The sequence below is a fragment of the Sapajus apella genome, unplaced genomic scaffold (assembly GCF_009761245.1).
Source record: "Sapajus apella isolate SASKATOON/1434 unplaced genomic scaffold, GSC_monkey_1.0 scaffold68, whole genome shotgun sequence".
In the NCBI taxonomy this organism is placed as follows: domain Eukaryota; kingdom Metazoa; phylum Chordata; class Mammalia; order Primates; family Cebidae; genus Sapajus; species Sapajus apella.
Genome location: NW_022437008.1, coordinates 6617975 through 6634045, shown reverse-complemented (window position 1 = coordinate 6634045; position 16071 = coordinate 6617975). Strand labels below are relative to the sequence as shown.

The window sequence follows — 16071 nt, the reverse complement described above, 5'->3', positions numbered from 1 at the left end:
AAGGCTGTGTACGTATTTCACCATATGTAAATTTTACCTCAATAAAAATTTTATTTTACAAAGTGATTGCTCTGAGGAGCGGAAGACGAGCTTTTCACTACAAGCCTTTCAGTATTTCTTAAAATTTTTAAAAGCACGTGTATAAATTATTTTAAGCTATTTAAGTTTTAAAAAATAAAACATGTTCCAATTTTAAGCTGCCTATTATCCTTGCTTCATAGAAAACAGAAGATGAGAAGAACTCTCCTGTTTGAAAGGGTATCATTTAGCATCAATAACGAGATTTTCCTCTCTTCCTTCCCTGGCTTTCCCCCAGAGTCACAGCACTGGTCCAGAGAGACCACGGGGAGGTCCGGGAGCAGGTTCTGAGTCAGAAGAAGACTCGCTCTTAAAAGCTGTGATGGAAACGAAGTTGTAATCATTTATTCCCTGTCGTGGGGCTACTGTACCAAACACAGAATCTCTAGGAAATGAAAGTCAGAATCTCAAAAGCTTCAGTTTTTGAATGCCAAAGCTTATTTGCATATCAATATCGCCTCAGGACAATAAGCAGAATTAGAAAATTAAGGAACTACATTAGAAGGGAGAGAAAGAAGTAGGACAAATGTGTGGAAGTATAGAGCTCCCTTCTGTCATCTAGCAAGAGTCATAAATCAAAAGCCACAATCAACTCCATGGCTGTTGAATTTTGATAATACTATTACCAAAATTTTATTTACGAACCCAATGACAAACAAATCTTTTTCATTAAAAAATACACCATCTGTACAGCATTACTCCCTCTAGTGGATCTAAAAAAACTAACCATATTGATAAGAATTTCATCCATCTTTTTGGGAACAATAGTAAAAGAAATTTTCATAATAATCATCATGCTGATCAGTGTTTATTTTAATGGTTAATCTAAATTAATTTTTCTTTTCTGTGTAGTATACTTTTTATTTCCATACACTCACCTCTAAGAAAAAAGTACTTAACATTTACCAGAATAATTAATTACTCATAAATTAGAAAATGACAGACATTTTAAACATTACTTACAAGGATAAAAATTTGAAAACTATTGAAGGTAGTATTATACTCAACATAAATCATAAATATTCAATGAATTTCACAGTCAGGTTCAAGTAATGGGCAACTGAGAGGGTAATTGTAATAGCCTCTTCACCCACAAACTGTTCAAAATTCGGTTATCATTTTTAACCTATTTATGCCGGAAGTTGCAATTTTTTGAATTTTTGCATGAGTGAAAAATCAGACCTTGGCACTGACCTTGAGCAGCAGGATGTAAATAACTCCCATAGGCTTAGTGTTCCAATAATGGAACGTTAGGCATAGAAAAGTAAGTAATCATTCAGGTTTCATATCTACTTATTTTACAAAGTAAATTTTCAAATATAATGTAAGTATTCATTAGACCCTTAAATCTCATTTGTTGCTTAAAGGGTTTTGTGAACATTTTTTCATGCATGGCTACACCTTATATTTGGGGGCAGAGAGGTAACATATAAATAACCAGATGACACATGTGTTGGCTTGATTTTTCAGTTTGTCACAAGTCAGTCACAGATGTTGCTGCTAGGGAACACACACCTAAAAAGGGGCAAAAAATTAATGACATTCAGCTGAGCTGATCTCTGCAGCCTGACCCAAGTAAAATTTTAATAACTAGACAGGAATCCCTGTTATTAGATGATCTGGGACTGGTTTTACTATTGCAAATAACTGAATGGAGTTTCACATATCTTTTTAAAATGAAGAATTTGAAATGACAACACCATCTTAGAAGTATGGGGCTCTTGCAAAAGTGAATTCAGGTAAAATATTGATGACAAGGTTTCGTTCTGTCTGGGAAGTAACATTTAACGGCAGGCAAAAAGATATGTTTCCCACCAAAATCGAATGCCACTACCATCCGCAACCCCACAGAGGCTCAGCTACCTAAAATGGAAATGAAAATATAATGTATGGAAATATTCTCTTAGAAAAACTCCTTAAGGCTTCACATGTATTAATGTATTAGTTTGCAAACATTAAGATCAAAGCCAAAGCAACAAATACATCCTAAAAAGTTTTTCGTCAGATTTTTATTAACGATATACAAGTAGCAAGGCATAAAAAATTAATAGGCCCAAGCCTTGAAATGTCAAACCCAATGATCTCTTCCATGCTCACCTCTTTTGCTTTTTTGTTTCACTCTTGCTGGCGCTGGGTCTTCTTGCCTTGAGCGACTCTACACGGTTAAAAAAAGGAGAAAGAAAGGTTAACAGATGGTTTAAGAGCCCCTCATCTGTTGCAGTAAGTTAAAAAATAGCAGAGGAAAGAGAATAGGATCCAAGGTGTCAAAAACTCAAGGCCTAAATTCATACATGTGTAATTTCAAGCCTTCAGGCTTACCCAATAAACCGTTAAATATTCAGTTTTAAATAAAATCTACTGTAGTTTTCTTTAAAAAAAAAAAAAAAAACCAATTTGCTTATAATGTTGCTAACTCAAGTTTAAAATTTAGTTTCTCTTTTTTTAAGTCTTTAAAATGCTGTACATCGTCCTTCTACCCTCATTAGACACTCTATGCAATTCCATGCACCCAAATCTTTTATTTCCAAGAAGCCTAACTAATCTGGTGGAGCAGCCACTACAAAGCAGAGATAGAAATGTGGTACTCACGGCTGTACTCCTGGTATTTTGGGAGGCTGAGGTAGGCAGATCACTTGAACCCAGGAGTTCGAGACCAGCCTGGCCAACATGGTGAAACCCCATCTCTACTAACAATACAAAAAAATTAGCCAGGCGTGGTGGTGGTGGATGCCTGTAATCCAAACTAGTCGGGAGGCTGAGGCAGGAGAATCGCTTAAGCCCAGGAGGCAGAGGCTGCAGTGAGCCAAGATCGTACCACTGCACTCCAGCCTGGACAATAGAATGAGACTGCTTCAAAAAAAAAAAAAAAAAGGAAGAAAGAAAGAAAGAGAAGGAAGGAAGGAAGGAAGGTAGGAAGGAAAGTGCCTAACACATTTCCCATTTCCTAGATTCCAAAATATCCCATGATGACAAACTTTTAGTCCTCAAATCACTTAGACAATGAAATCAAAACTGAACTGCTAACAGTTCTTTGCACAACATCTGTCTCAGATATCAGCCAGCAACACAAGGCCAGACTTCCTCCTTCCATGCTTTTAGCATGTGCTGATATAGGAAGGGCCTAAAGAACCATGTGAATGTCGTGCTTGGTGGCTCAGCCTGTAATCCCAGCACTTTGGGAGGCCAAGACAGGTGGATCACTTGAGGTCAGGAGTTCAAGACCAACCTGGCCCACATAGTGAAACCCCATCTCTACTAAAAATTTAAAAATTAGCCAGGTGTTGTTGCACATGCCTATAGTCCTAGCTACTCAGGAGGCTGAAGCAGAATTGCTTAAACCCGGGAGGCAGAGGTTGCAGTGAGTGGAGATCACACCACTGCACTCCCGCCTGGATGACAAAGCAAGTCTCCATCTCAAACATTAAAATTTAAAATTAAAAAATTTGACTTGAAATTCCAAAAGAAAAATTTGCCTGTTTCTAATCTATATTGATTAGCAATATATTATAAACAGATTAAATGACGAGTGACCATACTAAAGCCAAACACTTCTGCTTAAAGAAAGAACAGTGGCAGATGCCATCATCAGAGGGACCTGGATGAGGGCACTGACCCCAGCAGGGATTTGTGATGGGAGAGGAGTCAGCTTCACCGTGTACAGAAGAATAAGCTTCCCACTGCTGGACTGGGGATGGCTCCCGTCCCTAGGACTAGTGTCTGTCTTCAGTTCTGAGTGAGTCACGGGAGAGACACTGAGTATGCCTAGGATTGAATGGTCTGAATAATTCCAGCTGTTTCAGGACTATAGGAAAGATCCCTAGTTGTCCTGTACCTGGCCCTGGGGTGACTTAGGACACAGGGAATATTGGCTTGGTGTGTGAGAATTTGATAAAGGAGATGGTTGCGGGTTGGGCTCTGGATTGGTTGGTTTGTATGTTAAAGGCAGGCTTGCAGGAGAGTCTTTGGCTATCTCTAGGAATTAGCTAGCACTGGAAGGGACAGTCTCTCCAGGATCAAGGCCCCCAAATGCCACAGCATCAAGAATCCAGAAAATAAGAAGAGTCTATACAGGAAGGAAATGGTAAGTCTAACTCTTGAGAAATTTTGCCATAAAGGGAAGCAGGGAAACATGGTTATAGATGCAGACATGATACAAGAAGTGTTTTGTTTTTTGTTTTTTTTTTTTTCCTTTGGGATGGAATCTCGCTCTGTCACCCAGACTGGAGTGCAGTGGCATGATCTCAGCTCACTGCAACCTCTGCCTCCCAGGTTCAAGCAATTCTCTTGCCTCGGCTTCCTGAGTAGCTGGGATTACAGGTGTGCCCCACCACACCCAGCTAATTTTTGTACTTTTAATAGAAACAAAGTTTCTCCATGTTGGCCAGGCTGGTCTCAAACTCCTGACCTCAAGTGATCTGCCCACCTCAGCTTCCCAAAGTGCTGAAATTACAAGCCGCACCTGACCAAGAGGTGCTTTTAAGGAGAGAGAGAGAGTATAGCATGCATTTATGCTGCTGGGAAGGAAGGAGTTGAGAGCAAAAGGGATGAGTGGGAGAATGAAGAGATGAACCACTGAGCCGGAGGGGGAATAGGGCACAGTGCTGTAAAAGTCGGAGCTGCTTACAGCACCAGAAGAGCCAGGGTGGGAACACAGGCAGAGAGGCTGGTGTTTTTTATTTGATAGCTGGGTGATGAGACAGTTCGCATTTTACTGCTTCTTGTTTTTCAGTGAAATAGACAAGGTCATCTACTGAACATGAGGAAGGGAAAGGGTGTGAGATTGAAGAAGGCATGAAACAGCAGTTTTGGAGAGTGGCAGAGTGAGCCAACTGGGGACATGGGTTTGTATTGCTGAGCCGTGCTACGGGTCCACTTGTGGTTTGTGGTCTTAAAGTTGGGCCAAGTTAGCATGGTATTGGTTGAGGAAGTTCTGGGTATTCTAAGAAGAGGGTATAACTATCTTCACACATCTAGATAGTTATATTTCTAGCTACACACATATAGATAGCTATATTTCTAGCTACCTAAAGAGGACCAGAATGATTTAGCTCGAATGAGAAAAGAAATTGTCTCCACAAAGTGAAATTCTGGGTAGTCTTTCTTAACCTCTTTACATATTTCAGAATTTTCATAAGATGTTCCAAAGAGTATGTATTTCAATATATAAACAGATGAAAATAATAAAGCTATTTCAAAAATTAGGGAAAAAATTAAAAACCCAGCCAAACCTCATTTTTGAAAGAAAGCAACTAACCTAATTTCCTGTAGAAAACCACTATCCTAAATGTGAATGTTTTCTTGACTATTAATTTGGATATAATTATAACCCTCTACAACAGGAGAAAGACTAATGAATCACATGGGAAAAAATGAAGGAAAAGCACAATGCTGGAAAAACATACCAAAGACAAAACTGCAAAGCTACTGAAAACATAAAAGGATGTCTTAACAGGACACGTGAGTCCTCTTGGGAGACTTCCAGGTGAAATGATTGAAGATGATTTTCCAGCCGTTCCTGGAAGGTAGGGTAAAGAAAGAGGAAAAATTCCCTGCCAGGTCAGTCTATGAAATCATACAGTGAAATATGAGGGGAATCTTGGATAGGCTGATATGAAGACAGAAACCCATGCGAGGGTTGCAATCTGTTTCCTGTTTCTCTGCAGTCCTACTCTGCTCTGTGATGGCTGGGACAGACGGGGCCCCACAGCCCCTTCCTTGTGACACGGCAGACTGAGCAAAGGCAACTGATTTGGGAGGGGATGGGGCGCCTCCAGCTTTCTGGGCACTGCAGGCCAGCGGGTTATGGAAGGTCCCGCTTGCCCTGGGCAGCCATGCCAGCTGGTTGCTGGTGCTTTGGAAAGGTCCTCACTGTCAGCCACAGTTGCTTCATCTAAAAACCCAGTCTTCTGAAAGTGTCAGCGCTATTGGAGCTCAACGTCTGCAAGCTTGACCAAATATGTCAAGAAGGACCGACCCGTGGGCTTAGGGGGAAAAAAGCAAATGCCTGCTAAGTTTACACAGATAGATCACATTTTAGTTTATTTTTACTAAATCTTAGACTTAAGTTTTGTCAGAAGACACGGAGAAGGCACACAATGGAAAGACCCTTCACCTTCTCCCACTTCAAATTTTAGGGATGATAAATTACCATGAAATTAATTTAGTTTTACTATTACACTTTCACCGTGAGTCCTGAGTCAAGGACATTTTTATGTTAAAGTCTTTGTAGATGTAATGTTTTGTATGCCTGAAATACCTCTGTGTATAATACTGATATTGGAAAAATCTATTAATATTTTGTAAAATGATATGTCTGGTATGGTATTTGGCTTTTTCTGGGGGAAAAGAACATAATTCTGCAAAATGTTAAAAATTCTGCCAGAGAGACTGCACAAGCATGACAGATACACTAATTCCAGTAAGTATAAGTAGAGATCTTTATGAATGAGGAACTATGGTTGAAAAGATTATTTCTGATATAATTGGAAATTGGGAGGATTCTTAAGACTCTCCATAAAAAATGAAAAATAAAAAAACTTTTCCTGAGTACTTTGCTTTTTAGGCAGAAAAATAATTAACTCCTAAAGCCATCCCACTGGCACAAAGAGAGTCAGGGGTTCTCTCTGGAATTCTGTTATAATAGGGCTCAGCACATTCTAGCGTGATTGTTGGTTTCAGACACTTGCCACCTTGATGAGACTGGTGAAAGTAAGGGGAATGCCGCTTTGCCTGACCTCGTTTAAGAACAAGGACGCACATTCTTTTAGAGTTTGAAACTCCAAAGACTCATGCTTTAATCTTTCAAACTCCCATCTTCCCAGGGCACCCTCAGCTTTCATCAGTGCTTTTCTCATAGTCATGCCTCTTATAGTTTTATAATTTTTTAAAAGGCAATACTAGATGAGTTTAAGGCCCTGGTATCCATTTTCTATTAAATAAAGTGTCAAAACTTCTGATGCTGAACTGTAGAGTCACCACCATGCCAACAGTTTTAATTTTAAACCCATTTCCCCCATTTTGATGATATTAGAACTTCACCCATGGCACTACTACCTTATAACTTTCATTTTTAATTAAAGAAGTTAAATTGGCAACAGAAAACACTTTGCTTCCACATTAGCTTTGTTAATAAAAAGTGAAAGTTTAAAGCAGTGTCCCTGTGGATGAAATCAAGTTCCAAGCTCCAGTTTCCGCTTTATCTCATGAAGGCATCAAGCTAAAGGGCTGTGCTTACAACAACCTTAAAACAAAAGGAATAAGGAAAGATGAAAATATTTAAAACCTAACTATTTTTGGCTGACGGTGTGTCAAAAATTTACACTAGATATTTTAATACAGCAAAGATTCCATCCTCCTAGACACTTTGCAAATGATACTTAGGTAACTAGTCATGAGGAGCAGCAAAAATCTCAAAGAATGTGAAATAAAAATAATTATAATTAAAGACTGGGTAAGGTGGCTCACACCTTTATTCCCAGCTCTTTGGGAGGCTGAGGCAGGCAAATTACTTCAGGTCAGGAGTTCAAGACCAGCCTGGCCAATATGGTAAAACCCTGTCTCTACTAAAAATATAAAAAATAGCCAGGTGTGATGGCAGGTGCCTGTAGTCCCAGCTAGTCAGGAGGCTGAGGTACTAAAATTGCTTGAACCTGGGAAGCAGAGGTTGCAGTGAGATGAGATCGTGCCCCTGCACTCCAGCCTGGGTGACAGAGCAAGACCCTGTCTCAAAATAATAATAATAATTATTATTATTATTGAAGGGAAACATGGTAGATATTGATACATAAGAAGGAAAACCTACAATTATCATCTAATTAAAGAAATAACATTGAGACAATATATAGCAATATACAGAGGTAAAGCATTCCTATTATCATAGTAGAAACAAATTAAAATACTTTTAGTTTGGTTAACATAAAAAGAGGAAAAAAATCTGGATGTCTTTTTTACCAGTTTATTATTATTAAAGTACAAATACTTGGGGTTTATGTAAACTGGTAAAGAAGATATTCAGTTTCTCTCTATACATATCTAAAGATGCGTATAATATATATATTACATATATTCATTATATATTATCATATATTGCTAGCACTTATATATTATGTATATATTCATTCATTCTAAAACTGGAAAAATGCTCTATTTCTATATCACCAAGCTGGAAAAACAAAACACCAGATTTCAAATCAATCCTCTTAAACTTCTTCCACTTTTGAAAATAAATACCCTTGTTTATTAAAAAAAAAACCAAAAAACCCTAAAGCTTAAAATGATACTAAAAACACAACCATCGTAATAACCAAGAAAAAACACTCAAAATTTTATTAGACTTGGTGAAGGAAAAAAATGGAGGATGACCATATGGTCATCTCCCCCGGCTCTCTCTCTCTCTTAAAACCATGCTAAAATTGTGAGGAACTCTAAACAAACGTGTAAGTTCATGAAGATGAAGAGAACTGAAAAGAGACACATACCTGTAGATAGATATGTCAAGTGTTAATGAATATTCAAAAACAAAGTGGGCCGGATGTGGTGGTTCATGCCTGTAATCCCAGTGCTTTGGGAGGCCAAGGCTCTCTTAAGTCCCAGAGTTTGAGACCAGCCTGGGCAACATAACAAGACCCCATCTCTACAAAAAACTTGAATGAATCTTCAGAAATTATGCTGAGTGCAAAAAGCCTATCCCAAAAGATTACAGAACATATGATTTCACTTACATAACATTTATTTGGTTGTTGTTTTTTTATTATTTATTTCCTTACTTATTTTATTTATTTATTTCCATATTTGTTTTAGAGACAGGGTCTCACTCTGTCACCTGGGCTAAAGTGTAGTGGCATGATCATAGCTCACTAAAACCTTGTACTCCTGGGCTCAAGTGATCCTCCAGCATCAGGCTCCCAAGTAGTTGAGACTACAGGTACACACTGCCATGCCTAGATTTTTTTTTTAAGTAGAGACAAGGTCTCACTGTGTTGCCCAGGCTGGTCTTGAACTCCTGGCCTCAAGAGATGCTCTTGCCTTCGCCTCCCAAAATGCTGAGATTACAGGTATAAGCTACCATACCTGGCCAACAACATTTTTGAAATGTGAAAATTCTAGAAAGGAAAGAAAGATTAATGGTTGCCAGCGGTTCAGAATGGGCAAGCTGGAGGAAGGTGGGTATGGTTATAAAAAGGAAACACAAGAGCTTCTCAGGCTCTTTATGGTATTGGAAATGTTCAAACTCTTGAAAGAGTGAAGGGAACACAAACATACACAGATGATTAAATTGTATAGAACTGAATACACACAAATAAACAAAAGTAAAACTGGGAAAATCTGAATAAGATTAGTGGATTGTATCCATGTTGAACGCCTGGCTGTGATGTTATACTATAGTCTTCCAAAATGCTATCACTGAGGAAAACTGAGAAAACTGTACAAGAGATCTCTTTGAATTATTTGTTACACCTTCATGTAAAATTAATAAAATGTTCAAACAAAAAATTTAAAAATGTTTTAAAAGCCCAAAAGAAGGCAAGAAGAGGTAAACAGAGGAAATAAAAAGAGGCAATTAACAGAAAAAAAATTAAATGGTGGGCCAATTAACATATATTTATAATTGATTAAATGTAAACAGTTTAGATACACCAGTTAAAAGACAGATACTGCAGAATAGATAAGAATGGTTGAACTATACACTGCTTACAAGAAACTTACTTTAAGTATAATAGTATACGTAAGTTAAAAGTAAAAGGATGGAAAACAATATACCATGATAATACTAATCAAAAGAAAGCTCAAGTAGCTATATCAAAATTAGACAAAGTAGATATTAGACCAAAAGCTGGTCCAAAAACAGAAAGACATTACTTTTTTTTTTTTTTTTTTTTGAGACAGTTTCACTGTGTCACCTACGCTGGAGTGGAGTGATGCAATCTTGATTCACTGCAACACCTGCCCAGAGAGACATTACTTAATGATTAAAGGATCAATTTATTAAGAAAATATAGCGATCCCAAATATGTATGCAACTAACAATAGAGCTTCAAAATATATGAAGCGAAAACTGAGCTCTTGGAGATTTAAAATATAATGATTAAAATAAAAGTTCATGATTAAAATAAAAGTTCAATCTATTAAAAAATCTGGAAGTTTAAATCAAAGAAGTTTGATATACTTACATAAAATGAAGGAAGGGAGGAAAGAACAGAAAGAAAATAGGAGAGAAATTTTAAAAGAATTAGATCAACTAGGGTTGAAAACTATTAAAAAAAAAAAAAAGAATGCAAGAACAAATTCAAAAACTAAAGACAATGAGTTGCCTAGTCAAAATGTCTCCCTGAGAGATCAGCACAATTAATGAAACAATACTTATTCCAAGGTTCATCTCTATAAAATTGGGGGGGAAAAAGCCTCCAAGGATTAAAAGAAAATTCTAAGAAAAACAGGTCACATATGCAGAAAAGCAAAGTTGAATGGTATTGGACTTCTTAATAGCACCATTGGCTTCCATTATTGCTATTGAGAAGTCAATTCTGTCTAAATTCTGTTGTTTTTACTCAATCTGTCTTTAATCCCTGGATATTTTTAAGGTTTTAAAGATCTCTTCATATTGAATTATCTGTTATTTCATCATGAAGGATCTCAAGTAGAGTTTTATATTGTTTTGTTCTGTTTTTTATCCTACTTGGGATTCATTATGATTCCTGAATGTGAGGTCTTACTTTTTTCATGAGTTCAATTCTAGAATATAGTTTTGCCATTTTTCTTTAGGATACTGCTTCTTTTTCATTCTATTTAGTCTCCTTTTCTGGAATTCCAATGAAATGTATATTAGGCATTCTTACCCTATTCTTTACGTCTTTTAGCCTGTCCTTCATATTTCCTATCTCCTTGTTTCTCTGTACTGGATTCTGGATAACTGAGCTCTGCCTTCCTGTTTGCTAATTCTCTCTTCAGCTATGTCTAATCTACTGTTTAACCCTGGGATTTTTATTTCAATTTTTTTTTCACTTTTAGAAGTTCTATTTTAACGTTTTTCAAAACTGCCTGATCTTTTGTCCAAGTCTACAATTTTGTTTCTTTCTTTTATTTCTTTAGATTCTAAGATCTGGAATAAGACAAAAATGCCAGCTCAATTTAATATACTTCTGGAAGTCCTGACATAGCAATTAGGAAAGAAAAAGACATAAAAGGCATTCAAATCAGAAAGAAAGAAGAAAAATTGGCTCTGTTTAAAGAGGTTGCATATAGAAAACTCTAAAGACTCCAACAAAACACATTTAAGATTAATAAATGAATTCAGTGAGGTTGTGGGATACAAAATCAACACAGAAAAATCAGTAGCATTTATATACACTAACAACAAACTATCCAAAAAAGAAATCAAGAAACAATCCCATTTATAATAGCAATAAAAACAGAAGATTCTTAAGAATAAGTTTAACCAGTGAGGTGAAAGATCTGTACACTGAAAATTATAAAACATTGATTAAAGAAATTGAAGAAGAAACAAACAAATAAAAAGATATCCTATGTTCAATGATTGGAACAATTAATATTGTTACAACATCCATAATACCCAAAGCTGTCTACAGATTCAGTGTAATTCCTATCAAAATTCCACTGGCAATTTTCAAAGAAGGAGAAAAAATACTAAAATTCACACAAAACTGCAAATGACCCCAAACAGACAAAGCAATCTTGAGGCAAAAAGAACAGAGCTAGAGTAAGTATGCTACTTGACTTCAAAATATACTACAAAGCTACAGTAATCAAAACAGCATGGTACTAGCATAAAAACAGACACATGGACATGCAGGAACAGAATAGAGAGCCAAGAAATAAACCTACACATTTATGGTCAATTGATTTTTGACAAAGATGCCAAGAACACAAAATAGAGAAAAGACAGTCTCTTCAACAAATGGTGCTAGAAAAACTGAATAGGCAGAAGAATAATATTGAACCCTCATCTAACACAATATACAAAAATCAACTGAAAAATTGACTAAAGATTTAAATATAAACCTGAAACTTTAAAACTACTAGAAGAAACAGGGAGAAATCTCCTTGACATTGGTCTGGGCAATGATTTCTTGGATATGATCCCCAAAACAAAGGCAACAAAAGCAAAACATAGGCAAATGAGATGACATCAAACTAAACACTTTTGCGCAGAAGAGGAAACAATCAGAGAGAAGAAACAACCTACAAATGGGGAGAAAATGTTTGCAAACCACACATCTGATAAGGAGTTAATATCCAAGCTATATAAGGAACTCAAAAACTCAAAAGCAAGAAGACAAATAACCCGATTTTAAAATGGGCAAAGGACCTGAATAGATATTTCTCAAAAGAAGACACACAGTGGCCAATAAGTGTATGAAAAAATGCTCAATATAACTAATCATCAGTGAAGTGCAAATTAAAAGCACAATGAGATATTACCTTAACACCTGCTGGAATGGCTATCAAAAGACAAAAGATGCCAGGTGCAGTGACTCACTTCTATAATCCCAGCACTTTGGGAGGCCAAGGTAGACAGATCACCTGAGGTCAGGAGTTCAAGACCAGCCTGACCAACATGGAGAAAAACCGCCTCTACTAAAAATACAAAAAAAAAAAAAATTAGCATGGTGTGGTGGCGCATGCCTGTAATCCCAGCTGCTCAGGAGGCTTGAGGCAGGAGAATCGCTTGAACCTGGGAGGTGGGGGTTGCAGTGAGCCAAGATTGCGCCACTGTTCTCCAGCCTGGGCAACAACAGTGAAACTCCGTCTCCAAAAAAAAAAAAAGTCAAAAGATGAGTGTTGATGAGGACGTGTAAGAGACAACTCTTGCACACTGTTGGTAGGAATGTAAATTAGTACAGACGTGATGGAAAACAGGATGGACAGTCCTCAAAAAATTAAAATAGAATAATCATCATATGATCCAGCAATTCTTTGGGTATATATCCAAAGGAAAAAAATCTGTGTGTCAAAGAGATATCATGCACTGCCATGTTTATTATAGCATTATTCACAAAAGCCAAGATATGGAATCAACCTAAGTATCCCTCAAAAGATAAATGGATAAAGAAAATGTGGGGGGTGTGTGTGTGTGTGTACATACAATGGAATACTATTCGGCCTTTAAAAGAAAGAAATGCCATTTGCAGCATCATGGATAACCTGGAGGACATTACACTAAGTGAAATAAGCCAGACACAGAAAGACAAACACTGCATGATCCCACTTATACATGGAATCTAAAAATATGGAACTCATAAAAGCAGAGGCTAGAATGGTGGTTCCCAGGGATGGGGTGGGCAGGGGAATTGAGGACATGTTGGTCAGAGAGTACAAAGTTTCAGCTAGAGAGAATGAATAAGTCCTGGAGAGTTAATGTAAGAATGTTGACTATAGTTAACAGTAATGGATTGTATACTTGAAAATCATTAAGAGCATAGATTTTAAATGTTTTCACCACACAAAAAAAAATCACATGATAACTGAGGAATGAATATGTTAATTAGCTAATTGTGTTAATCATTTTGCAATGTGTGTATATATATTTATTTATATATAGCAAAATGTCATGTTGTATACTGCAAATATGTACAATGTTTATTTCTCAATTATACCTCAACAAAGCTGGAAGAAACAAAATGAAGTTATTTCTCTTAAAAAAAAAAGTAACATCTCCTCTTGTCAGGCATGGTGGTTCACACCTGTAAATCCAGCACTTTGGGAGTCCAAGGAGGGAGGATCACTTGAGCCCAGGAGTTCAAGACCAGCCTGGGCAACGTGGCAAAACCCTGTCTCTACAAAAAATACAAAAATTAGCTAGGTGTGGTGTTGCACTCTTGTAGTCCCAGCTACTCAGGAGGTTGAGGTGGGAGGATTGCCTGAGCCCAGGAGGCAGAGGTTGCAATGAGCCAAGATTGTGCCACTGAGCTCCAGCTTGGGCAATAGAGAAAGACCCTGTCTCAAAAAGAAAAAAAAAAAAACTCCTGTTAAAATGATAGCTTGTACCTATGTATCTACCTTCACTTTCTTGCTAAACCTCACTAAAATTATAGTAAAGATATTTTCTCAAAAAAATAAAGAAATATCAGCCATAAACCCCCTTCAAGAGGAGAAAAAAATAAAAACAAATTTTTAGAAATTGAAAAGGAGGTGAAAAATGACTTTGCAGATGCAAGAATCCAAATCTTGAATAGCGAGCTGGCCTAACCTACTCCATGCTGCCCTCTAAATCCTTCGGTCTGTGTAATCCCATGAAAGTCTTCCTCCTTTTCAGCATTAGCAAGATTCTAGCCCACCCTCAATTCATTTTAAAATCCTGCCTCCACGACTCCAGTGACAATAACAAACCCTTACCTACAGAACATTGGCAAAGTGCCCCATGTAATGGCAAGGCTTTTTTTTTTTCTAAGGCAGCATCTCATTATGTTCCCTGGCTGGAGTGCAATGGCACGATCTCAGCTGACTGTAACCTCTACCTCCTGGGCTCAAGCGATCCTCCCACCTCAGCCTCCTGAATAGCTAGGACTATAGGTATGTGCCAGCATGCCCAGCTAATTATTTTTTTTAATAGAGATGGGGTTTTGCCATGTTGGCCAAGCTGGTCTTGAACTCCTGGGCTCAAGCGACCCTCCTGCCTCAGGTGCTGGGATTACAGGTGTGAGCCACCGTGCCTAGCCATCAAACCTTTTTTTAAATGGATTGACTTTAGCATTTGATGTTTCTCAGACAAGGTTGGACATACTCAGGGTGGTATGGCCATAGACTATTTGATGGTTCTCAAATTGTTTCTTATTGTTCAATATTATTTCTCCAGTTTGAGTGTAAATGTCTTAAGAGATGAATTTCTATTTTATCCAGCTTTAAAATTTTTCACAGCAACAAACTCCAAAGAGGTAATCGGTAAGTACCCACAATGGAGCAGTTCCTAGAAGTTGAACCTACTGATGTTCGTTACAGCCAACTAACTAGTGTCCAATTAGCAATCAAAAATAACAGCAGCAAGTCTCTGTAGCCATTTTTAGGCCTTGCCTCCAAAAAATATGCCATTTGTCCTGAATGACAGCAGGTGCCATATCAGAGACCCATCTCTCCACGTACCGCAGGGTGACCTGCCTGGTTTAGCATTTAGCAATCAGACTTCGTAGCAATAAACCCCATGCTGAGTAGGCAACAGATGAAAAAAAAAAAAAAGATGCCTTTTATGGCACTTCACGATAATGGTTTTATTGCCAAAAGCTGTATTAGCAGAAGATGGAAGATTTGATTTATAATCTCCTGAGTGTCTGGATGTTCAGCCCGTTTCTGCCCAAGAAGAGATCAGCACCCATGGAAGACAGGAAGACATATTGAAAGGTCAATCCACAGTGCTATTCCGCTCTGCCGAGACAGAGTCCACATTCTTTTCCCTTTCAAGCCAAAAGGGGGCAAAAACAACCAAGTGAAATGAGTTCATGCTGCTCTGAACTTCAGAGCCAGAGTGAAGCACTGAGAATTAGGACCACCCGACTCCCTGTGATGATCTAAAAGTCACTTAGAACAATTCAGAGCAATGTCAGAAAAAACTTCCTTCTTTCTGAGAACAACAAAACCAGATGGAAAACTGCTAAAATGGCTCAAGTATGTGGCACTTTTATAATGTTTATGTGGCTCTTGAAAAAAAGCAGCTTTAATTGACTTTTTTGCTTCTCACGTCCTAGTTCTGTCAAAATCTCTTCTGGTTTTGGCGGGGGACTTAAATGAGAGAACACACCATTCAGAATATACTGTTAATTATTATAATTCAGAAACAATGTACTTCTTCTCTGGTCCTTGCCAAAAAGCCAAGGGAGAAAAGCAGCAGAAGGAAAAATTTAAAATAAAACACATTTCTAAAGACACCATTGAAAACAAAGCAAACACAGTAAGAATTAAACTGGCAAGAAATTTCATTGGGCCGGGCGTGGTGGCTCATGTCTGTAGTCCCAGCACTTTGTGAGGCCAAGCCAGGCACATTGG

General features: G+C 37.6%; 1 long non-coding RNA gene across 1 annotated transcript in view; it reads right to left on the bottom strand.

The window, feature by feature from the left end:
* Window positions 1-2240, bottom strand: part of LOC116530763 — a 29133-nt gene extending 26893 nt beyond the window's left edge. The window contains exon 1 of the long non-coding RNA XR_004260117.1: window positions 2176-2240. This is a non-coding gene — a long non-coding RNA (uncharacterized LOC116530763). The remainder of the gene's footprint in view (window positions 1-2175) is intronic.
* Between the last annotated feature and the right edge of the window lie 13831 nt (window positions 2241-16071).